This window comes from Pongo pygmaeus, chromosome 11, assembly GCF_028885625.2.
Source record: "Pongo pygmaeus isolate AG05252 chromosome 11, NHGRI_mPonPyg2-v2.0_pri, whole genome shotgun sequence".
Lineage (NCBI taxonomy): Eukaryota > Metazoa > Chordata > Mammalia > Primates > Hominidae > Pongo > Pongo pygmaeus.
In genome coordinates this window covers 65,883,011-65,908,695 of record NC_072384.2, presented here as the reverse complement: position 1 = coordinate 65,908,695, position 25,685 = coordinate 65,883,011, and the positions used below count along the sequence as shown (strand labels likewise).

Sequence of the window (25,685 nt, the reverse complement as noted above, 5' to 3'; positions counted from 1 at the left end):
CTAGTCTTTTCTCACTTTAGCATTAAGTTCTGGAGCATCTGCTGCTAATGAAAAATCCTCTGACCCATGCTAGAGCATTTTCATGTTTTTTTAAAAAAAATGTTCCTTGTATTTTGCTGGCTATTGCCTAAGCTCATTATTTTAAACTTTTGCATAATTCTGCTCAGTCCTAGAGGGTCATCATTACTGTCAATGATTAACCTTTTATGCACTTGCCACATTTATTATTTTCTTACTTTCGATTATTTTATTATTTTTCTTTGGTTCCCATGATATTCCAATGTTTTTGTTATTAAATCTTTCAACGTCCTCGGTGTGTTCAGTATATTCACATTTATCAAACCTGATGGATTTAAGAATTTACATAACCTTAAAAGCAAGGCCCACATCCTGTAGGCACTGAATGAACTAATGAACTTTGTATTGGCAGTACTAAAATGGCTGTGTGTGGCATATATTGCCACCTGTTGGTAGAAGGCAATGTAGTCTTGGTTTTGCTATAAGCATACATTTTAGTCTTTAAAATATTCTGAGTTGAAAGCTTCTTAAGAAGAAAAGGTTTTGTATACACAATACAAAAGCTTTTCTATTACAAAGTAAGCAAATATATTCTCGTTCTTAAGAACATTAGCTTTAGGTATACAAAATCAACTTAGAAGAAAGTTGCTAAAATCACTAATAATAACTTAAAGTGTAACAGGAAATGTGCTAAGTGATTAAAATTCAGTGTCTAATTTTTTCCACTAAAATAACCTTATAGAATTATCATTTTCAGCTCTGTTTTGCTATGTAAGAACTGAGCTTTAGAGAAGTTAATTAAATTCCCCAAGGACATAAGCTAGTAAGCAGTAGAGATGTGATGTGAACCCATGTCTCTCTTACTCTGGAGCCATGAATTTAACAACTGGGTTATGCTGTCTTACTATTTTACTGCAGATCTATATTTTAAATTAAAGCCATAAACATGTTTGGCAAGATAAAACATAGGTGACAAATATACACCACATAAGATTTTCGTAAGGTTTTGTGTTTATTGGCCAACTCATGGCTTATTATTTAAAAATTTCAGTCTTTATAGGGAAGAAGGATAATAATCTTGCTGTAATTTATTTAGCCTAGGCACTGTGGTAGGCACTTTACCAAAACCATTTCTATTCTACATGATAACTTTATAAGACAGATATACTTCTCTCTTTCATTAATGGGGAATTTGCATAATGCTGCAGAGCTAATTATATGGAATAAACAGGAAATTCAAACCTAAGTCTGCCTGATGCCAAAGTTATTACTATGCACTTTCTCCTAAATCATGTTGATGTTTTCAGGGAAGTGGATACATGTATAATAATATTGGAAATACATTTTCTCTCTAATTATTTAAATAAGGGTATAGAACCTGTTCTGCAGCCATAAGTCTGTGATAATTTTGTGCTGTCAATAAAGTGTCTTAACTAACAGAGAGATGGGATTTAATGTGAACTAAGAAGTATTTTCTGTCTTCCTTTATATATGCTGTATAGATAAGACTTCATGAATTTTTTATTAAAACGTTCAGATATGCCAGCAAATATTGACACTAATCTTAAGTTTTCCCAGGGTAATACACTTCTTAAGATTATAAACTTTCATTTCTTATAAACTTGAGGAATACTATATTTTAAAAGGCTATACATAAGACTAACTTCTATCTTAATGATAAAATAATAAATATAATATAAATGATTATTACAGGGTATTATGAAATGACCAAATCACAATATTTTAATAATCATAGAATTTAGAAATAAGTCCCTATCAGTTGTCTGAATATAAAATTATCACATATACAGCTTAATTTGTTTTGCATACCAGTTGTTCAAATACTATAAAATGCCATAAAATTGAATGATTTTAGGACACGAAATATTGAACTACTCTTGTTGAAGTTATTAAACTGGTTTGCCATCTACCAAATTAAGCATTTCTGAGAAATAATAATTATTTTAAGAATTTATTTACATGATTAACATAATGTTACTTATGAAGGATGCAATGGTAAGATTTCAGCAATCAGGCAAGTATTTAATGAAAAGTATTTGATTTCATACATATTGATACACTTAACATTAGAGGCTCTAAAATGAGTAGCCAGCCTGCCTGTTTTTCTTGTGTTATTATACTTGGCATACTTTGTTTTTATAATCTAAAGAAGAGGTATTAAAAAAGGAGTCAGAGCGCTTACCATTGGCAGTTCCTTTTAACCTTTTAAGTTAATTTATAAAGATATTGCAATCCCAATGAAAATAAAAATAGAAATTTTCCCATTTGGAATTAGATAATCTGAGTCTAGTTGGGAAATTGTACACACATAAAAGAGTAATATCTAATAGCACCAACCCTAATACATAATGTTATTTTATGCAAATAGGGTAATTGAAATAGTATGGTGACCTAAATAGATAGTTCATTGGAAGAAAATATGATATCCAGAAATAGACATAATTACATATGAGAATTATAAAGGTAGCATCTTAAATAGGTTGAAAGAAATATTATTTAATAGTTATCATTGGGACACCTGGGTAGTCATTTGGATAAAGATAAATTCAGATTACTACTTTGCCACCTAACCCAAGATACATTTTAGTGGAATCAAATATTTAAAATAACGTACAAACCACAAAACTGCTAGAAGAAAACATGTGAAGGTTTTGTTTTCTTTTTTCTTTTCACCTGAGATGGATAATATATCAATGTCATTACAAGGTTTGAGGGAGGAATATCTCACATATGCATGTGAAAATCCAGTCATCACACTTATGAACTACAAAGGATCCAAGAATTCTTTCAAAATCTTGAAGTAGAAATTCTTTTCTAAGATAATATAAAACATAAGACCACTGGAGAAAGGATTGGTGAATTCAATTTAATTAAAATGTAGATGCTTTTAAAAGATAAATTACCATAAACCAAAAGGAACAAAAACAGCGAACTTACAAAAATATTTGTATTGTATACCACAGAAAAAAAAACTAATTTTATTATTTTGTTAAGAGTTCCTAAATTAATAAAATATTGATAGTCTGTTAAAAAAGCGGACAAGACTACATACAGACAGAGCACAGGAAAAAAAGCACAAATGGCATCTGAGGATATGAAAAGATCCCTGACCTCACTCACAAAAGAAAATGCAAACTAAAATAATAAGAATTAAGAAGTTTTCAGCCAGGTGTGGTGGCTCATGTTTGTGATCCCAGCACTTTGGGAAGCTGAGATGGGTGGATCACCTGAGGTCAGGAGTTGGAGACCAGCCTGGCCAACATGGTGAAAACCTGTCTCTACTAAAGGTACAAAAATTAGCCGGGTGTGGTGGTGGGCACCTCTAATCCCAGCTACTCAGGAAGCTGAGGCAGGAGAACTGCTTGAACCCAGGAGGCGGATGTTGCAGTGAGCCGAGATCGCGCCAAGGCACTCCAGCCTGGGCAGTGAGAGAGCGACTGACTCCGTCTCAAAATAAATAAATAAATAAATAAATAAAAGTTTTATTCCCCACTTATTAGGATCACAAAGATGAAAAAAATATTATGAAATACTTTATTGAAGGTATGTGCAAACAATCCCTGACACATTGTTTGGGGAGAGCATGGATTGGTAGGCCTTTATGAAGGAGTTACCAATATACCAATAACCTCCTTGGTAGCTTCAAAAGGTGGCATCTTTCCCTGTTTGGTATTGGAGACCCAGTACAAGAAATGGGAAAGTGAGCATCAAGCAATGCAAGCTTTATTCAATGGCCAAAGAATGGAGAAGTGCAAGTGTGGCTCACAAGTCAACTTCTTGACTAGTGAGGAGTGAGGAAATTGAAATAGAAAGTATCTCTAATGAAGAAGTTGGTCATTAAAAGTGAGGGGAGGAATGTTCATGTCTTTTCCAGAAATAGGTGGTGAACTTCTTGGAACCAGAGTGCCGCCTTCCTTTTTGTCCTTTTATGTCTTCTTCTGGTCATTGTCATGGTGATTGTCAACTGTCATGGCACTGGTGGGGGTGTCATTTCGCATGAAAATGAGATTATAATGATGGCTGAGGTCTTCTTGAAGTCCTTTACTCAGCTATCTTGGTTCTAAGCAATCTCAGCTGGTCTGGTTACAAATGGAACATTTTACCTGTTTCTTAAAGATAAGCAGAGTTAGGGTAGGGTAGAAATTCAGCTATGGCCCTGTAGGCATTACACTAGGTAACAAAAGAAAATTCAGCAATATTTTATTATGGCAAATTAAAAACGCATATACAATTATGACTCAGCAATTTCACTCTGAAGCATTTGTCTTACAAATAAAATACTGTACTGTGAAACTATTCATGAGAATGTCCTCGCTTATAAGTGAGAGCTAAATGATGAGAACACGTGGACACATAGGTGGGAACAACACACACTGGGGCCCATTGGAGGGTGGAGGGTGGCAGGAGGGAGGGAATCAGGAAAAATAACTAATAAGTACTTGGCTTAAGACCTTGGTGATGAAATAACCTGTAGAACAAAACCCTGTAACACAAGTTTACCTGTGTAACAAACCTGTGCATGTACCCCTGAACTTAAAATAAAAGTTACAAAAAGAAAAGAACCCGCAAAAGAGTAGGTTAAAAAAAGAAAAAACTAATCATGAGAAGATAATTATTGTAGCTTTGGGAAACAACCTAAATGTTCTACGGTGTGGGAATGACTAAATAATTTAGGTACAACTGTACAATAGGACTTATGAAGCTGCTATGAAAAGAAGTGGCTTTATACATACTGATACAGAAAGATTTCCAAGTCTGATTTTTAAGTGATGAAGCAAGGTATGAAACGATGTTTATATAGGGTATTATTTGCATGAAAAGAAAAATGAGTAGATGTATGCATGCTGATAAAACCACATGGATGGATACACAAGGGGTTGGTACTGTAGTTGTCCATGGGGGGAGGAATTTGGATGGCTGGGAAACATTGGAGAGTGAGATAATTATTTTTCATTATACATAGTTTTAAGTTTTGTGGCTAAATTTATTCTTCAAAAATAAATATAAGAATTCTATTTATGGAAAAAAAATGGGAGTCATAAACCTGCAATTTGGACCTAACTTTTCAACTTAAAAATGTTCTGTTCTTGGAGCTATTAACTGCTCTGATGCTTAGGATGATAATCAAATAATAGTTCCTCTCTAAAATATGTCTGGAATGAACTTGAATGAATGAATGAATGTTTTTTGCAAACCATTATGTGTGTAAAAATGTAGAGTATTAATATAAGGTTTATTTAGAATAGAGTCATCTGCATTAAAGAAACTTCGTTATACAAAAATCTAAATAAAAAAATGTTGTACAGTAGCTCTGAGGAGGTGGATGACCCAAACACTGAGAAAAGAGAAGAGGCAGAGGCTGAGCAGGATAGTTCAGTTTGAGGTAAAGAAGCAGCCTCACCCAGCCTCAGACAAGACTCCAGGGACTGTGTGAAAAACCTCATTTTGGCCAGGCACAGTGGCTCACACCTGTAATCCCAGCACTTTGGGAGGCCAAGGTGGGCAGATCACAAGGTCAAGAGATCAAGACCATCTGGCCAACATGGTGAAACCCTGTCTCTACTAAAAATACAAAAATTAGCTGGGCGTGGTGGCGCGCACCTATAGTCCCAGCTACTCAGGAGGCTGAGGCAGGAGAATCACTTGAACCCAGGAGGAAGAGGTTACGGTGAGCTGAGATCACGCCACTGCACTCCAGACTGAGACTCTGTCAAAAAAAAAAAAAAAGAAATCTCATTTCTAGGCCTATGTTTCCCAGAAATATGTCATGAAAATAAAACTCTGCCCTCCCAATGGGAAAACATATATATGCACAAAAAGGTAAATATTTTTAATGTTAAAGTTATCGCATAATTCCTTTAAAGAGTAATTATATATTTCTATTCATTTTTGAAAACCAGTTTTAGTAAAGACAAAATTAAAAGATGACAAACTGGCAAAAGAAAAAAAAAATTTTTGTGAAAAGGTATCAATATCCTTAGCGTGCGCGCGCGCACACACACACACACACACACACACACACAAAATCCCTTAGCAAAGAAGAAAATAATGAATATTTCAATAGAAAAAAGATCAAGAGACTAAAGACACTGACCAAAGAAGAACTAGAAATGTTTCACGAAATTCACATTTTAGATAAAAACATTTTAAATATCAAATTATGAAGTATTTTTTTAAATGACTATACTTAACGTTGTGGGAAAATATATGCTTACATGTTGCTAAAGAGGATATACATTTTTATAGCCAAGAAGACCCAAGAAGCCAACCCAAGAAGACAGGTTGGGTGTGGTGGCTCATGCCTGTTATCCCAGTGCTTTGGGGGGTGGGGACTGGAGGATAGCTTGAGGCCAGGAGTTTGAGGCCAGCCTGGGCAACATAGCAAGATCCCTATCTCTGCTAAAAAAAAAAAAAAAAAAAAAAAAATTGGGGCCAGTGCCATGGCTCATGCCTGTAATCCCAGCACTTCGAGAGGCCAAAGTGGGTAGATCACTTGAGGTCAGGAGTTTGAGGCCAGACTGGCCAACATGGTGAAACTCTGTCTCTACTAAAAATACAAAAATGACCTGGGTGTGGTGGCGTGCACCTGTAGTCCAAGCTACTCAGGAGGCTGAGGCAGGAGAATCCCTTGAACCCAAGAGGCAGAGGCTGCAGTGATGGAGTGAGCCGAGATCATACCACTGCACTCCAGCCTGGGTGACAAAGAGAGACTCCATTAAAAAAAAAAAAAAAAAATTAGCCAGACATAGTGGTGCACACCTGTAGTCCTAGCTACTTGGGAGGCTGAGGTGGGAAGAACACTTGAGCCCATGAGTTTGGAGGTTGCAGTGAGCTATGATTGCACCACAGCCTGGGTAACAGTAGGAGACCTTGTCTCCTTAAAAAAAAAAAAAAAATCAGTAATTTTCTCGGAATCGGTTAATTTTATTTATTTTTTTCTATGCTTTTCAGTTTTCCAAATTTTCTCCCAATGAAAATTTGCTATATTTATATTCAACCATATTAATAACCCCAAATTAGTCATATGTGCAACTTTCTGCAAATAAATGTGTCTTGGATTTAATGGAAATGAAATCTTTTCAGTATAGCTTCTCCCTGTTATTTGCGTACAAGCTTCAAACTGCGTAAACTATTTTAATGGCGACAATTAAGTTAGGATTAATCAACCATCTAGGATTGTATCTGTGCCTAGGTTTCTAAAACAATTAAATAATTGATCACTTTGTTGGATGTTCAAAGATTTGGCAATTTGTCCTTAAATATATGTTTCACATAAAATATCTACAATTTTAAGGTGCTTAAGTACTGGTGAATGTGTCAAAATGTGCCTAATGTATTTTTAAGTTCTGCTGTGAACTTAAAAACTTTGGGATTTGTGTAATCCCAAATTAGAGAATTTTAAAGTTTACTTGGTGTCCACCATATTGTCCCCCTTTTCATCCATCTGACCAAACTTTTAACCTTCCTGTTTATGGCTGGGGGAAAAAAAAAGCTACTTTAATTAAACCTAAGCAGATAGTGTTGTTTTTAAATTGTATTTCGATGTCACTAAAATGGAGAAACAGGTTGTAATAGCAAAATCTTTATATTTTTTGCACATATCAGCCTCCATAAAAGGATGGAAATTGCTTTTTTTTCAATGTTTTAATTTTTTAAATGAGGAGAAAAAGAGCAATTGAGAGTGCCATAATTTAAAGATAGCGTTTCTGAAGTAAAATCAATGATAGTTATGGATTATTGTAAATATTTGAAGATGCTATTCGAACACTGAAAAATCTTAGAAAATTTTGTTAAATAATAATTAAAATTGTCTTAAATCAGTGTGACATCTATGTTAAAGGCAATATAATTAGATAGCATGCTTCTTCAAGTGCTTGGGTTAGAAGAAGTATTTCACCATCTTCATTCATCAAGCATTTAACAATTTTATATGATGTGCCAGATATCATGCTATACCTTGGTGATAATAGATGCCTAAGACAAATTTCCTGTCTATGAAGTTTGGAATGTAGTTGAAGGAGACAGGGGTGATGAAAGAAATGAAGCCCTGTAGAAGTAGGGTAAAAATCTGCATTAGGGGACTGCTGGCAGCTCAAAGCAGACTGGAGATATGGGAGAAAGAGAAGCTGATGAAGGGTTGAATTTATATTTGAGGGAAGGAAGGAGGTGAAGTCAGATCTTTTCATACAAGAGGTATTGAGCCAAATATTACAAAGCAAGTAATCAGCTGATCAGGATAGTTGAAACTGTTCAGACAGAGGGAACATTATGAGGATGCAGAAATCATCTAGCTGACCTTTGGGGAAATTAAACGTAGAATAATGTAGCTGGAATGTAGACTGCAAATAGGGGAACAGAAGAGGCTGTCAGCATCAGGTTAGTAAAACCTTCTATGACAGACCAAAGACATGACAGGTTATTCTGTACACAGTGGTAAGCTGTAGATTATTATTATTTTTTTTAGTCATGGGAAGATTATCAAATTTCCTATTGCAGAGAAAGGGTCTCTTGTTCATTGAATGAATATTACATAATTTATTCAGACTTGCTTGGTGTTATGCAACTAAATGTTTTAAGGCATTTTTTTGTAGCACAGCTCTTTTTTTTTCTTTCTTTCTTTCTTTCTTTTTTTTTTTTTTTTGAGACAGGGACTCCCTATTTTTGTATTTTTGTAGGGAAGGGGTTTCATCATGTTGGTCAGGCTGGACTTGAACTCCTGACCTCAAGTGATCTGCCCACTTCGGCCTCCCAAAGTGCTGGGATTACAGACACTAGCCACCACGCCCAGAAAGCACAGATCTTTTTTCAAAAGAAATTTGTGATGCTTTAATAAGAAAGAAAGAAAAAAAAACAGACACAATGGAAAGATATCGATCTTGGAACTTTTAAATCTTGGTTTAGAGAAAACAGTTTATTATTTGAACAACTTCAAACACTCTTAAGTTAAAAAGCACTAACATGGCACATCTCACTTGCACAAAAATGATGCCAATTATCAATTGTTGGTGGCAACAGAATGGAGCAGCACAGAAATCTGGAGACCCATTTTCAGTTGAATGCTCATAGTTCTAAAATAGGCTCTGATTTGGAATTCCTTTTCTTACTTTTCAGTTTGATTAACGTGGAAGTCTCAATATCTTCCTATGCTGTGTGTAGGAAAAGTATCCTAATCAGTATATAGAAGAATATCCCACAATGTTACTGTAACTAAGAAAAAATTAACCCATTGGAGAAAACATTTTTAATCAATTCATTAAGAGTCTAATGAAGGTGCATATACAAAAAACAAGATGTACTTTAATTAATGATTGATGTTTTGTGATTGAAGCTTGCTTTCCTAAATAATATTTCTATAGTTCAGTACAGAATGTAAGGTCCTTGCTAATGCCTTATTTGGTTTCTTAGTTTCAGTCTTACTGCAGTCTGCTTTTATTGTAGGCTTATTACATTTATCACCATCATTAATTTACCATGGTGTTTTATTTTTTAACTTGTTATTTAGATCGCATTGTATATGCTTTATTTCTGGTCTTGTAGCAAAGGAATGCATACAACAAGCATGTAAAACTTTATTGAATAGAACAATCTTTAAAGGGGAATCATCCATAAGTCAGATAAATCCATAAGTAGTATAGATTTATCTTCTGTAAATTTTCTGTCAGGCTGTTAAAAGTAGAGCCGTGTAAATCTTACTGTCATTAACATTATAATAGGCACACTTACCAATATGCCAACTTTATAGTTTTTTTCTCCCCATTTTACAGGTTTAGGGCTTATTTTCTTGAGATGTCAAGTATTATTTTAACATTGTAACATTGTACGTGTTTCTTAAGAAACACCATAGAATGAAGACAATAGGGAAGACTGTTTGTGATATAGTCTAGCTCTCTTACATTTTTTACTGTATCTTACAACAGTAAACATATCACACTATACTTGAATTTAAATTTTTTCAAGTATCATTGCATTATTTTGCACATACACATATTCTTAGATGGTATCAGGTTGATGATGATGAGCTTCATGGTAATTATTTAAAACTCCATAATGAGATTTGTTTCCAATCTAATTAAGAAGGATAAGGAATTTGGGGAAAAAAATCTGTTCTATAGTAATTAAAGTTAGCCATATGGGCACTTGGCTCTAAAGACTTGGATATAGTGAATCTACCCAACCCCCAAGCCTAATGACTTGGATGGTCTTACTGTATTCTCTTGTCCATAGCAAAGACTGATGAATCCAGCCAGGGAATTCTCCACCAGCTCTGCTTCTCTGAAACCACAAAGTCAGGAAATGCAATCAGAGTGCTCAGCTGAACCAGAGCAAGAGCTTTCCTAATGGCTAACTGTGACTTTAGAAATCACATCCATTAGATAAAGTGATTAAATATACATCAGTCTTTTGGCAAGAGAGCCATGAAGATATTGCAATAGAACCTTACCACATGACCCACATCTTTTGCTTGAAAAAGAAACATGTTTTCACCTTTGACACATATCATCCCTAAATTCCTCAGCTCAGTTGCAGGAAGCAATTTTTTCATGGTAAGTTGTATGCAGTTCATAATTTTATATAAACTATAAAGTAATTGTGTGGTTGATAAACTTTATAAGGAAAATGTTTCTGATTTGCTCATTTCACCACCCTGATGTGTGAGTTTTTGTTTTGTATTATTCTTCTTTTTAGGCTTTTCATGCTTCAAGACTTCAAGATATTTTGTTAAATTCTTCCCCTGGAAGCCTTTGTGTCCCCAAATCAGATTTTTTTAAAACTTAGATATCAATGTCTTAAGTGTCTACTTAGAAAATATGTGTGTATGTGTATGTGTGTGTATGTGTGTGTGTGTGCTTATACATATAGAACAGGCATATTACTCTTAGCACTCTGAAAAAGCTTTTTTTGTTAAAATAATATTTTAAAAATATTATAAAGAAATGTCACCGTCAAAATAGCATTTGCTTTATATTTATAGTTGAAATAATTCCTGTTTCTTACCCTTAGTTATAACAATCTTTTGATTAATAATATACTGCCCTTCATATTTTATACACATGCAACTAAGCCACTGACATAATACATATACTTAAAATGTTCTTTTTGAGCTTTGAATAACCTTTTGCCTTTTCCCTGGTGACCACCAGCGGGCAAGATGATTGACAGAGAATGTGTTTACAAACATGGAATCATTGATGACTAAGTTAAAAGTGACCTCATAAAATATAGTTCTAATTCTCATTTACAGACAAAATTCTAAGAGCTCAATTCAATGTGTCTAGTATAATAGTGGGCATAGTTAAATAAATAATAGGAAGTGATTATCATTTACAAAATTTCATTAGTGAATTACTAAAGTATGCCCGTATGCATACTAATTCCTCTTCCCCAAATCAAAACTTCCCATATTCTTAAATTTCTGAATTCCTAAAATCAGCAGAGATGAAGGGATGGACCAGCAACTATAATTTTGTTGTGTTTTGTGTTGCTGAGGCACATATAGGGATGCCTAGTGTCATGAAACCAAGTGGTGGGGACATTCATTACACACAAAGAGAAAGCTGTTAAAGGCAGAATGCCCAGACAAGAATGAAAATGAAATTCCTGGAGGGGCATCCCCATAGTTTTTCTGATAATCTCTCTCCTTACGTAAAAAGCTTGAATTACTGGTAAATTATCCATGCAGGAATAATAGAATCATAGAATTTTTGTAGTATAAGGAATTTTATTGACGTCATAGTTGAAAGCAGTCATTTTGTAAATGTTTTTGGTGCCCAGAGATACTTTAATTATGGCGCAGGAAGTTATAGACAAGTCCACGAACCAGGAGTAGAAAAGTTTTCAAATGAGAAATATTGCAGACCAAGCATGTTAATTTGATTTTTTTTAATTTTTTAATTTTTTATTTTTTATTTTTTTTGTAAGAGGGAGTTTCACTCTTGTTGCCCAGGCTGGAGTGCAATGGCGCTATCTTGGCTCACCACAACCTCTGCCTCCCAGGTTCAAGCAATTCTCCTGCCTCAGCCTCCTGCATAGTTGGGATTACAGGCATGCCCCACCACGCCTGGCTAATTTTGTATTTTTAGTAGAGGAGGGGTTTCTCCATGTTGGTCAGACTGGTCTCAAACTCCCAACTTCAGGTGATCCGCCTGCCTCGGCCTTCCAAAGTGCTGGGATTACAGGCATGAGCCACCACGCCCGGCCTGAGGTATTGTTATATATATGGCAACTCTAGCTCTTATAATGCATTGGCCCTATAATCTACTTAGGGTTTTTGGGAATATTGTGACCTAATTTAAAACTTTGTAGAGATATTCTAATTTTCAGAATTAACAATACTTTAATTTTCTCTACCATTGAAATACTCCTAAATTGCAAAATGAAGTGGAAGTACACAGTAGATTAGTACAACATTTGATTCAATGCATAAGTTGAAATAAATAAAATGAGATTATTTAGAAAATGATAATAAATACAACAGTAAAAAGAACTCATTACATAACTTTGTGACTTTTTTCTTTTTCTTTCATTGGTTCCTTACATTTTGAACTCTTTCTCACTTTTTCTGTTCCCTTCTTTTTAAAGTAAGGAATAGAGAAAGAGTGTATACAACTGAATAAGTATTTATTGATTACCTTCTGTGTACCCCATTGGGCTAAATATGAGAGTGGAAAGATGAATAAGATGGTCACAGGTTGGGGGAAGGTAATTATGTCAAATCATGATGAGAGGGTTTTTTTTTTTTTTTTTTTTTGATGGAGTTTTGCTCTTGTTGCCCATCCTGGAGTGCAATGGCGCGATCTCGGCTCGGTGCGATCTCGGCTCACCGCAACCTCCGCCTCCCGGGTTCAAGCGATTCTCCTGCCTCAGCCTTCCGAGTAGCTGGGAGTATAAGCATGTGCCACCATGCCCGGCTAATTTTGTATTTTTTTTTAGTAGAGACGGAGTTTCTCCATGTTGGTCAGGCTGGTCTCGAACTCCCGACCTCAAGTGATCTGCCCACCTCGGCCTCCCAAAGTGTTGGGATTATAGGCGTGAGCCACCGCACCCGGCTACTACTTTGGAGGTTTAAGAAAAGTAGTTGTAGGTTAAAAACTCTTGGACTGGCTCCTGAGGGAAGAATTAAAATGCCCTATTGGAGCATAGCCACCTATCTAGGATCTTGAGTCTTGGGTCCTAGATAGGTGGGTAGGAATGAGTATCAGGGAATCGGGCTGGGACCACTTAGGACAGGCCGTTGTGGGTTAATCCCATAAGCTATTGAGGAGCCACTGATGATTTTTTAACAGAAGAGAGATGATCAATTTTTAATTGCCACTCTGACAGTAATATGTATTCTGTGGATAAGACAAAATGAGAGTGGAAACCTAGAGACTTGGAGACCATTGTGATAGTACAGATAAAAGATAAAGAGAAAAAGCAAAGGGAAAGGGTTTAGGGTTGATTTAGAAAGTATAATCAATAGCCCTTGTTGATTAGATGTTACTCTGAGTTCCCAGGGAGTAAATGGTACTTTTTATTTCTAGCACTGGCTACTGCCTAGCAATCATTTAAACGAGCAGGTTAAAATAAGAGTACATGAGAAATTAGAGTTTGTGGAACTTGAGGGGCATATCTAGGCTGGAAAATAGCTACTTGTCATTTATTTATTTTTTTTATTTTTATTTATTTATTTATTTTTTTTTTTACTGTTGGAAGACTTTCTATTCTTAGTTTGTAGGAAAAATGTACATGATAATCAACAAACAGTTACACATGTGCAAAGGTGTTATATTAACTAATTTTCATTGGCTCATGAGTTACATGCTACCTGGCATCCTCTTGCCTCTTCCTCTCTGGAGCCACAGATTGTCAGCAGAGAAGCTGGAAGAACCTACCATCTTGCCATAGGAAAAAGGTTTGGTCCTTCTGGAACATGCCTGTGAAAAGTTGCCAATTTCCTATGTAGGTCCTGGGCTTATCTGGAATTCAAATATGACTAGACACCATGTATTTTATCTGGCACTCCGATCCTATGTTTTTTAAAAAAATATTTACCCTCCTTTGTCTCTTCATGACCTCATTATACAAGTTCTAGATCAGAGTGTAACAGCCTCTTTAAATTCTGTGGCATGAGCTTTAAATGCCTGTGAAGAATGGGCCTGGGTTACGATTGGCTACCAGTGAATTCCAGGTAATTTAGACACTATTCCTGGATTTGTTTTCAGTGTCGTCATTTATTGATTACTTCACATAAAGTATTAATGTGTTTATTACTCAGGAAAAATGATGGAATAGTAGCAACAATGCCACAGGTGTGTTGTGAACATTAATTAGTTAATTACAAAGCATTTAGTTGTGAGGCATTCTAAATAGCACAGAACTCAAGGTTTTCCTCCCCAACCAGGGGTCCACTTAAATAGCTCTTTACTAAGTCAGGAGAAACAAACACATCTTGTACATGAGGTACATCAATCACTAGGCATGTTGATCTTCCAGGGTGATTTTCTGCATGAAAACGTATCCCCTGGGTGTCAAGAGCTTTCTAAGAGCAATGATTCATGAACCCTCTGGATTTAGGACAATGCTATGAAATTATTTTCATCTGTATTCTGAAATAATTACTTGATGTCATATTAAAGTATTTTATATTTTTTGCCAGAAGTTGTAGGTGTAATTGGAGACAACAGAATACTCAAAAAAATAAAAGATCCCAAAGGAGAATAAGAAGAGAGAGAGAGAGGAATGGGCTATAAAGATGGCAAGAGTGATGGACCAGTGCCTAAAGATTTTAGACAGACTCTCAAATTTACTCTTCTTATGTTCTCTCTAAACACCATTCTTATTAGTTCAGCATCACTGTAATAGCTAAAAATATTTTAAAAAATGGACCAGGCAGATGTCAGCAAATTGATGTGGAGAAATGGGACAGACACATGGATGACTCATTCCCAGTCCCAATTCCCTATTTTATTTTTTCATTTGAAATATCCATCTCTTCAGATTTCTGTCTAGTGTGAGGTTCAAACAATTTAAATGCTTGTCTCAAAACTGTTGTGCAAATGTCTGTTTTTCTGTATTTTTGTGTCTTTCTGATCTTCGTCTCCTGGCTTTTCGCCTACTATCACAAATTACATACTTTATTATGTACTTTTATATATCATACACTTTTCAATGAGCTTGATTCCCACCTGAACCCATGCTTTAGAGAGAACAATGATAGGTTTCTCTGCACCTGCTCCATATTTAGTAAGTTTCCAATTCCTTTTGGTGTCAAACAATAGCGGGTATCTCTGCAGTCCCTTAGGTCACTAATGTGCTTGGTTTTGTTGTCAGGGTAGCAGCTGAACCATATCTTTCACAAATAGGAGATACATTTTTTTTTTTCCCAGCTTGAGCAGAGCATCTCACATTTATTAGGAGAAATGCCCCTAGAGGACCATCTGTGTGTCTTTGATGGCTCAAGTATTATGTACTTTAAGAAGTTTAATACATTTTCTACTGGACAGTATTGAGTTGTTTTAAAATATTAAAATCTTACTTTGCTGAGATAAATAAAAGGTGTTCAGGCTTTTCCAAGACAAGTATGAGAAATGCCAAGTTAAGCTTCATTAATGAGGGAGAAGAAAAGTTTCATGATAATACTATGATCTTTGCTCTTGTATTTGGAATTTAGTTAGACCTAAATAATGAGAAGACTTTTGTGATGATCTGTTCAATTTTTATGGCCTATGGTCTTTTTGAGAAATTGATTAAGGCAGGGGAAAGGGGATAGTGGTAGGGCATCACTGACTCTTGTTTTCGTGTTTGTTTACTCTTTTCACAAAGTGGTAATACAAATTACCTCCCACAGCAGCACAGGTTACTCAAAAGCCCAGAGGAGCAGGAGAATGAGACATTCCTTATTCATATTTCAGTAAAGTATTCTTCTCCATCTTTGTTGTTTCAAGGCAGATGACAAAATTTAGTAGCCATTTTAGTGCAGAATACTCCCAAATTCAGGGAGGAAGCTAGATTCAGTTGTTTTTCAGTAATATTGGAAAGTGTAAGGTGTAATGCCCATGTTTAAACAGTTGCTTTCTTCCTAACATGATAAACTTCTATCATTAGAAGGTATTCTCTTGGGATGAAAATAAGATATAGCATAGGCCCCATTTATTTTATTTGGGGAGGAGGTAGTAGTAGGGGAAAATACAACCAACGATACCATCTTCAATACTAATTATGACAACTTACAACATCAGGAGCTCAGGAAGAAGGAAAGCAACAAATACCTTCATCTTCAACAGGATTTTCTGGCAATTATATCTGTTTTTGTTTGTTTGTTTGTTTTTTCCTCTATTAATTTGAAATGCCTAGATTGTTTTTCTGGAACATAGTTTTATATCAATCAATAAACCCCTTTTCCCTAGGTTTGTTACTTTTTTTCAAGAGCATACTGACCTCAACGTGGTGAAAGTTTTCAAAAGAGGCAGATGTAAGCTTAAAGCCTGCCTCTGCTCTCTCCTGATCCATCTCAAATGAACATCTGTAACTCTCCATGAATTAAAATAAGGATAATAACATGTTCTAATTGTTATAGAAAAAATTACATTTGTAACACAGGGTAGCTGCTTTATGCATATTTTTTTCTAAGTTATGCATACCACAATTCAGTACTAATTTTGTCATGATGTCCTGAAGAAATCCTAAAAATAGAGATTCTGTGAAAGAACATCGAGTACCACAAGATCAAGATATATATGTCTTGATTCATTGATTGATTGATTCATTCAGGGCATTATATAGTAGTCATTTGTTTGCTATCCTTTCACATGGATGATAGTTAAAGACTCTACTGAAGCCACTAGATACCCATCTTATACAGAGGCTGTAATATTTTAACTCCTGGAGTAATTGGGGTATATTCACAATAAAATCAGCTCAAATCTAATTTATTTGTTTCATGAGGTCTGAAATGTAGTCAAAGCTTCCATTTAGTTCCTCGAGAAAAAGCTTCTGGCAAAGATAAAAAAAGACATGATTCAAATGCTTTCTGTCTTACACTGCTGCTTCACATCAGGGGCAGAGGATTTTATGTTTCATGGCCTTCTCCTCCCACGTATTTTGGGTTTTCTCATCTAATCATACAGCTATGATGTCAGTGATGGAAATTTCCACCTCTTAGTTTGGTATCTTGATTGTTTTTTCTTTCCCTGTTTGCACAAAGGATTTTAGGTGGCTTTCCAGAAAAGAGACACTAAAAGGAGCTTCAAAACAAATTAGATTATTTGTTGTGGGGAGAAAAATCATAGCAGCAGGAAATTTCATTGTGCCTTTTACACAAGATCTAACATGCTGATGAATTGCTGGTATAATGATGATTTATAGAGCTGAGTTTCTTTTGACCAAGCCCAGTACTCTTGCAAGGTTAAACAATTCTAATGGCGGATGACTTGAAGGACTGTTTTCTAAGCGAATGTACAAATTACAAGTCCTTAGTTTCGTAAGATGCTGTTTCATCAAAGGCTTTACTTTGTGGTTTTTCATATTTCATATTCATGTTGACTCCCGGGTGATAGTTAATGGTATCTTTTTTAGTAGTGCTGTATTACCAGCTTCAAATGAAATAATAGATACTAAAAAGTCTTATTATTAATGTCATATTTTGATATATTTTTAACTTTATAAGGCTTTTTAGTATTATTAATGTCATATTTTGATATACTTTTAACCTTATACTTCATTTATTCTAAGTAATGTGATGTGATCAATAATTTTTCAATTAAGTACTTTTCTATTTGTCTGTGCTAGTTTAGTTTAGTTGATTGGAGTATGATGTTACTGTAACCAAAGCAAAGTTTGGATTCCTGTAAGAAGACTTAGCATTTCTCCATAGAAAGACATATATACTTTTAGATAATTCTCCATGATCCTAATCTGTTATCTCACAAGTAAAGAATTGACCCTTAGCATTTTCAGATTTAATATGTATTGAGTGGTTCTTGTGCTTTGCCCCTCTACTCACTTTACATTATAAAGCATCTACATAAAATGATTTGTACATTATCTACTGTAATGCACACAATAATATAATGAAGATGGGGACAATTGCTATCTCCACTTTTTCTTTTCTTTTCTTTTTTTGAAATACAATCTCACTCTGTCTCCCAGGTTGAGTGCAGTGACACAATCACAGTTCACTGCAACCTCTATCCCCAGGGGCTCAAGCAAACATCCTGTCTCAGCCTCTTGAGTAGCTGAGATCCACTCCCCTCAGCCTCCCAAAGTGCTGGGATTATGGGCATGAGCCATCACACCTGGTCTTCCACTTTTTAAATGAGGAAACCGTGGTTTAGAGAAGTAAAGACATGTCATCACATGCAACAAGAAAATGACAGAACTGCAATTCAAATCAGGTTCTTTCTCATAGTTCTTAATACCATCCTATAGTCCTCAAACCAAAGGTTCCCTCTTGCTTGACTTTGAGATGATGTATAGAATCATTCTTGAAATAAAAGAAATATTTTATTTATTTTTTTCTTTTTCCCAGAAAAGGCATCTAGTAAGTATTTTGTATCAATCAAAAACTTCTATTTTGAAAATACAAGCATTCCTAGTTCTATAAAATATCGACATACATAAAGTCTCCTAAAAGCTTTAGGTTTTTATATGTGAAGCCTTTACTTCTGTTTTCTTTTTGAAATAAAACATTGATTAGAATTCTAAATAGGTTATCACAAATGTATAATTTTTTTCCTATAAAACAAGCAAAGTATATGACAAAAAAAATTGGTGCTCTTTTTTCACCTCACCAAGAAAATTAGTGTAATTATTTCATATGAATAAGACTTTTTACCTGCACTACATTATTTAGTTAATTTTATAGGCTCTAGAAAGATGTTATGCAAGAGAAGACATTTCAATTAATCTGATGTTGAAAGAATGCTAGTTTTAAAACTCAGTGCACTCTATGTGCTAAAAATGTTTTTGCAGCATGAAGGTAGGGATGGACAGGGACATGTTTGCCTGAGTTCTCCAGGGAAGCTTTGGTGGTGGATGTATGCAAAGGGCATAATCTATGGTTTCCAAAGTTGAATATGCACACCTAAGAACCATGCTGGAAGAGCTTTGTCTTCATTCTTATCTTTAAAAGTTTCCATTTTATTCAAGATCAAGGTAATGATAGATTTAAAAAATAATGATAATAAAATAAAAAATAAAGTTTCAATTTTGTGTATATTTTTAAATGTATATAATGTTTTACACTGCATGTGTAGATTGTTTATAATTTAGCAAGCATATAAATTCATTTATTGAGAGATCTTTTATTATTATTGGTATTGCTATTATTGAGCTGGTAAGGGTGATGATCAAAAATAATTGGAGACGACTCTATTCTAAACGTGAGGTAGAAAATTTTCTCTGACTCTAATGGTCTAATCTTTAAAAAACAATTTAAGCCACACTCTAATTAAAGCCATAATGTTTGTTACACTTAATTAGAAGGATGGAAAACTTGGTCCTATAGATATTATCACCTTAAGGAAAGGCAGGAAAGCTAACTGCAGTAGTTGACCATTGGCACGTTGAAGGGGTCATGACTGGCTTGCAGTGTCAAAAAGTGACCAAACAGGGACATCTCCATATGGCATTCATTGACTTTGACTAGATTGGTTCTATTACTGATTGAAGTCATTTGTGTTTTTTGTACAAACTTTAAATAACCCAAAGATTCTAAAGGATTTTAAAGTAAATGCAATATATTATTAGTATTATATAGTCTATACATATGTGCTGATGTGTTTGTGCGCTTTTCTCTATTTATAGGGCATCATAATTTCTCAAATATAAGGTATAATATAATCAGGACAAGACTTGGGAACAACATAGTATGCATAATAATCACATAGTTATTATTTTGACAAACATTTATGCCACACATGCAGAAACACAAGTCTGCAACCCTCCCTATGTATCGACATTATTCTGCAAGTATGCTTACAAAACAATATGAGATCAGAATATCCTAGTATTCTTAAGGTTAAAACTGAAACCTTTCTTGTATTTCCTGAATGAAATGACAGATTAATGTTATTGATGAAATGAATATGGCTTGGCTTCCTTGAGACACAGGCTGTTAGTAAAAAAGCAATTAAGAAAATAATAAAGAAATGAAACAGCAATTCCTCTTCCTTTTTCCTTTCTTCTGTACTGTGTCATAGCAAAAGTAATATAATAGCAACTAATTATAGGAAATCTCCCAGACTTTGTAATTGGATCTTTCATTTTTTCCCACAGCAACTGTGAACTAAGAATTTATTCACAGAGCAGCTGTAGTTTGTTTCCAGTAACTCTTAGCAGTGTCCCTTTGTGGAGTCTAAAGAGACCCGTGTACATATTTAGGCATATTGGCTACACTAGTGCCTTTTAAAACATCTGCAGGTCTATTGTTGCCAATTCTTTCACCATCTACTATCAAATTAACTTTTCTTACATGGTATAAAGTGGGAGAAGCCACTGAACTCAAAGCTCAAAACCTGACTTCTGGTCATAGCTTCAATGTTTCCTTAAACATGACTTGGTAACAAGCACCAAACTTTGTAAATCTCAATGTCACCTTTGGTAAGAAAAATGAAAGGAATCTTTGCATTTTATATTTTAGAGCATTGCTATATGTGAAAGAGCTGTGAAAATTATAAACCAGTGTAACTCACCATGTCATTATATAGATATGTCTAAGTTATTCTTGAATGTGAAATTTCCATTTGCTTGACAAATGTCATTCTATTACATACATGATAGTTAAAAGCATCTTATTTTCCATTTGTTCCCCAGCCCAGTTTTCAACTTTTCTTCTAAAAAGGTAAGGTCAATTAAGAGATATTTCCAAAGGAAATAGTTCTTTAGAAAATACTTTAGTATATCAATGCACATAATAATACAAAGAAATGCAGTTATAAAAATAAAATATAGAATAAATACACAGCTACCATATTCTTGGCATATATTTGTACATGAAGAAATAAACTTCAAAGCCAGGCAGGATGGCTCACGCCTGCAATCCCAGCACTTTGGGAGGCTGAGGTGGGTGGATCACTTGAGCCCAGGAGTTCAAGACCAGCCGAGGCAACATAGTAAAACCCCATTTCTATAAAAAATAGACAAAACTTAGCCTGGCGTTGTGGTGCCTGCCTGTAGTCCTAGCTACTTGAGAGGCTGAGGTGGGAGGATCACTTGAATCCCAGAGGTGGAGGCTGCAGTGAGCTGTCAATGCACTACTGCACTACAGCCTGGGTGACAGAGCAATACACTATCAAAAAAGAAAGAAGAGAAAGAAAGAAAGAAAGAAAGAGAAAGAAAAAAGAAAGAAAGAAAGAAAGAGAAAGAAAGAAAAAGAAAAGAAAGAAGAGAAAGAAAGAAAAGAAAGGAGAGAGGGAAGGAAGGAAAAGAAAGAAAGAGAGAAAGAAAGAGAAAGAAAGGAAGAAAACTTTGTGATATGATTATAGAGGACTAAGTCTTAAAGATTAGAAGTCTGATTTTTAAAAAATTCAAAAACCAAGAATCAGTAGTAGTAGTTGAGAAAGTAAAACTGAGTGAAAAGTAGTTTTGCAATCAATGTGGAAACACTATTTGGTAAAAATGCACTTGTATTTGACCTTCAAGTAATAGATATGTCAATGTTAAAATGGCGTGTTTTGAAAGAAAACCCATGTCAAATAGTCGATATAAATTATAGATTATATTTCTCAGATCATTATAAATTATAAAATTTCTGAGTACATTCTTCCCAAGATGTGTTATTTGGGGCTTTTGTCTTCACTTATTTTCATTAAGGAGACTGGTTTCTCATTTGTTTTCTCTTTTCTTTGTTTTCAAGCTGTAATACTGTAGAGTAAACCCTAGCCAGGTGCTTGTCCTGCCTTACCTCATCCCCTCTTTCTAACAGACTACCCATGTAACTTCCTCACGAGTGAAATAGGAGACATAGTTCCTGAGGTTAAATCATTTACTCAAGTTCACACAAGAGTGGTAAAGCCAACGTTTGGACTTATAATTTCCTACAATATGCTACCTCTCTAGATAGAAGAATTAAATTTCAAAGAGAAATGTCAGAAGAAATTCCATATTCTACACTAAGGTTCTCATCTATTTTATTTTCCACCATATTATTACATAGAAGTTATTTAATTTAAAAGTCTGATTTTAAGGTAAACTTTATACTATTAACTCTCTTCCTTGAAGTGGTACATTTACAAGTAATTACAAATACTTTTTGAGCAAGCACTTGTTTAGGTGCCAGGGACTCCAGTTTTTGTTAATTTAAATATAGAGGCTTGATATCATTTATTGGGGTGAAAGAGTATAAAATACCTTCTCATCCACCTTCCTAAATTCATTATAGTTAACAGAGGGAGTCTATAAAAATACTAGGACATAGGGACTCATTACATTTTAACAAAATTCTAAGAACATGCATGTCTTTCCCCAGGCATTTAGCTTCGCCTCCCTCCTCCTATTTTTTCATATCTTGGAGTAAGATCTAAATTAAAAATCTAGAAATTCCCAAATTATGTTGCTGTTGATAAAAGGCCACTACATGTGAAATCAACCTTTTCTGTGATACATTATATATCAGAGAGTTAGCTATTACTTGTTTGTGCCTTTAAGGAAGTTAAGACCAACTTGCCTGTCATTTTAAATTTGATTTCCAAAGAGCAGTGTGCCAGAATTTTGGCTTAAACAGACCAATAAAGTGTGGCTTTTAGGTGTTCCTGATGGGCAGGCATTTTTCAATTAACTTCCTGGGGATTGTTTTATTTAATTACAAGGACAGTTTACCAGATAAACTACTCACTGATTGAATTTCTAAACTCAAATCTGCTGAATGAAGCCAAATGAGTCATCAATAAAAATTCGGTTGCCAAGACCTCTGCAACAGGTACATACTCTAAGCCATGTATTTCTGCATTTTGAAGTTTTAAAACACAGACATCCTTCCTCTAATGTTATCTTTTTTCCTATACTGGCCTGGGGAGTCTTAGTTCAAATCCTGGCTCTGCTACACACAGATGTGTTATCTTGAGCAAAGTATCTAACTCCATAGATAACACTTTAGTTTCCTTAGTTGTGAATTGAAAAATTCAGTGAACCCAAGTTGAGACGCATTCTACAAAATAACTGATTTGTATTCTGCCAAATTGTCAGGTCATGAAAGAAAAGAAAAAAATTGAAGATCTGTTGCAGATAAAAAGAGACTAATGAGGTATAACAACTAAATGCAATAAAAAATGGTGAAATTTAAGTAAGATTTGCAATTCAGATAGTAATATCATACTGGTGTTAATTTTCTTGATAACTATACTATGGTTATATCATTGTTAACATTATGGGAAGTGGGGCAGGGGGTACAAGGGAATATTTAGTACTATTTTTACTCCTTTCCTATAATTAGCTCACAATAAAAAGTTTAAAAAACAAATAAAAGTTATGGAGAGAGGAGAAGCCAACAAATAGCTTAAGTATAGAACTGTTTTTGTATACATGGGCATTAGACAGATAGTAATAGTAATATCTTGTATAATTTTAATATAAAGAGCACTGAAAGAGAAAAAAAATAAGCCCTAAATCAATGCCGAGGGTGTCATCTTACTTTGGAACCCCCTTAATGCAATGACTCCTTTAAATGGGCATGTCCCATTCATACAGAGTTGGAGCTGTTACAGTTGATATGGGTTCATGTGAGACAAGCAATTTTGAAGCAGGGCAACTCCCACAACTGCTCAATGTAGACCTCATCTCCTTGTATTTGGATAGATATGCATTGCTGCATGGATTGCTGCAAAATTGCTGAAAAGACTCCCATACAAGGAGAATGCCTGGCACTACTCCTCCGTTGGAAAGCTCTGGTTTCTCTCTTGTATCCTGGGAAGAATGCTGCCAAGTAATCCATAGACCTCTTCTTATTTCCTTAACTTGCTGTGTACATTTTGATGCATTTATGTGTCAGTTTATTTAACTCCCCCTGCCTAATAATGATAATAACAATAGAGGTATGTATTGAGTTCTTATTGGTCCAAGTATGATTCTAGAGTGTTTATATGCATTAACTCATTTAAATATTCAATATCGTTTTCATACTCATTTTACCAATGGGTAAACTCAGATATACAGTTGAGTAACTTAACTAAGGTGACCTAGCTTTTCAGTGTTGGAGTCTGGATTAAAAAGAAGGTAGCCTGGCTTGCACTGTCCAGCCTTTAGAAATATACATACTACCATATTCATCTGCTGAATTCCAACTCAATTTTCCTTCTTTCCTGTACCAGCTCAAACCAACTTCTAACCCCTGGTGTTTCCAAGGTACTTTTAAAATACTTCCATTCAAGCTGTTATGCCATGTTTTGTACTATGATCATTTATGTACAGGTCTTTCTTAAAAACCATTAGCCTCTTGGGATTAGGAATTTTCCTGGTCAATGTCAAATTACTCTTTATATGCTGGTGTCTCCAAAGTTACTGTTTCCGACCCAGCCTCCCATTTTGAGTTCCAGAATAACATGGTTAGCTACTTATTGGACCTGTCTACTTTATGTCTCCCAGGCATCTCAAACACAGGATGTCCAAAATTGGATTTATCATTTTTCTTCCCTGTTCTTTAAGCCTCATCCTCCTAGTTTCCTCTCATAAGAAATCACAGGAGTATTAACTTGGCAGGCCAAGTCAGATACCTGAAAGTAATCTTGGATGCACATCTCACTTCTGGAATCCCAAGTTCAACTGCCATTTCCAGCCTTTCATTATCTTTCAAATGTAACCACATACCTATACCTCAATATGTTTCCATACCCCCACCAATCATGTCAGTTTTATTCACTTGGTAACCGATCTTTCTGCTGTAAATTTACCCTCTAGACTATGTGAAAAGTGAGTTTTACAAAGTATGGACTTGATCATTTTCCTGCTTAATCTCTTCAAAATTATACATCTACCTTCCTCTGGACCCCCTTTCTCTCCACTTTCTTTGTTAAAGAAATAGTCCCTTAAAAATAATGAAAATAATCAGTCAATATTTTCCAATGAGTTAGTGTCAATGCCCAGGGTCTACAACTCAGCACAGGTATCCTTTATTAAGTGTACCATAAAAGGAGTACCAAAGCTTAGAGCTTAATTACTTGATGGCAGTGGAATGATTACAACTGAAAACAGTTAGTGATTAGCCTTGGTGGATATATTGGAAGCCTAGAATACCTCTCAGAAGATACAGAACTAAAAACCCAGCCAGCCTCTCAGGCTGTTTACAGTGTAAACAAAGCAATTAGAGCCAAAGGAGCAAGTAAGTTCTAAGGACCCTGGCATTGTTAAATGGAAAAAGCCTCCAGGTGAAATTGTGGTCTAAGCATAGGTTTCTCAACCTCAGCTTAATCGATTTTGGGGGCATTCCTATAGGAACTTTAGCAGCCTCTCTGTCCTCTACCCACCAGGTGTCCATAGCAAGCACCCTTCTTCCTCCATGTTCCCATGAGGGAGGAGAATCCGATGTCTCATCTATACAGTATATGAAACTAGGAAATGTATGTAATGATTTTGTCCTGCACCCTTTATTGGCTTTGTCAAGACAGCCTAAATTTCCTGTATCTTAGCTTTTTTCAATAAATTACAAAAATTTGACAGTTGTAGCCATTTTTCTGCGA

General features: G+C 35.0%; 1 protein-coding gene and 1 non-coding gene across 2 annotated transcripts in view; one reads left to right on the top strand and one right to left on the bottom strand.

Annotated features, from left to right (window-relative positions):
• Positions 1 to 25,685, top strand: part of SCN9A (sodium voltage-gated channel alpha subunit 9) — a 178,909-nt gene that overhangs the window by 14,269 nt on the left and 138,955 nt on the right. The window lies entirely within an intron of this gene.
• On the bottom strand, positions 2,712 to 2,814 carry LOC129032303 (small nucleolar RNA U13). Its single transcript, XR_008501311.1, has one exon. It is a non-coding gene; the product is annotated as a small nucleolar RNA U13 (small nucleolar RNA).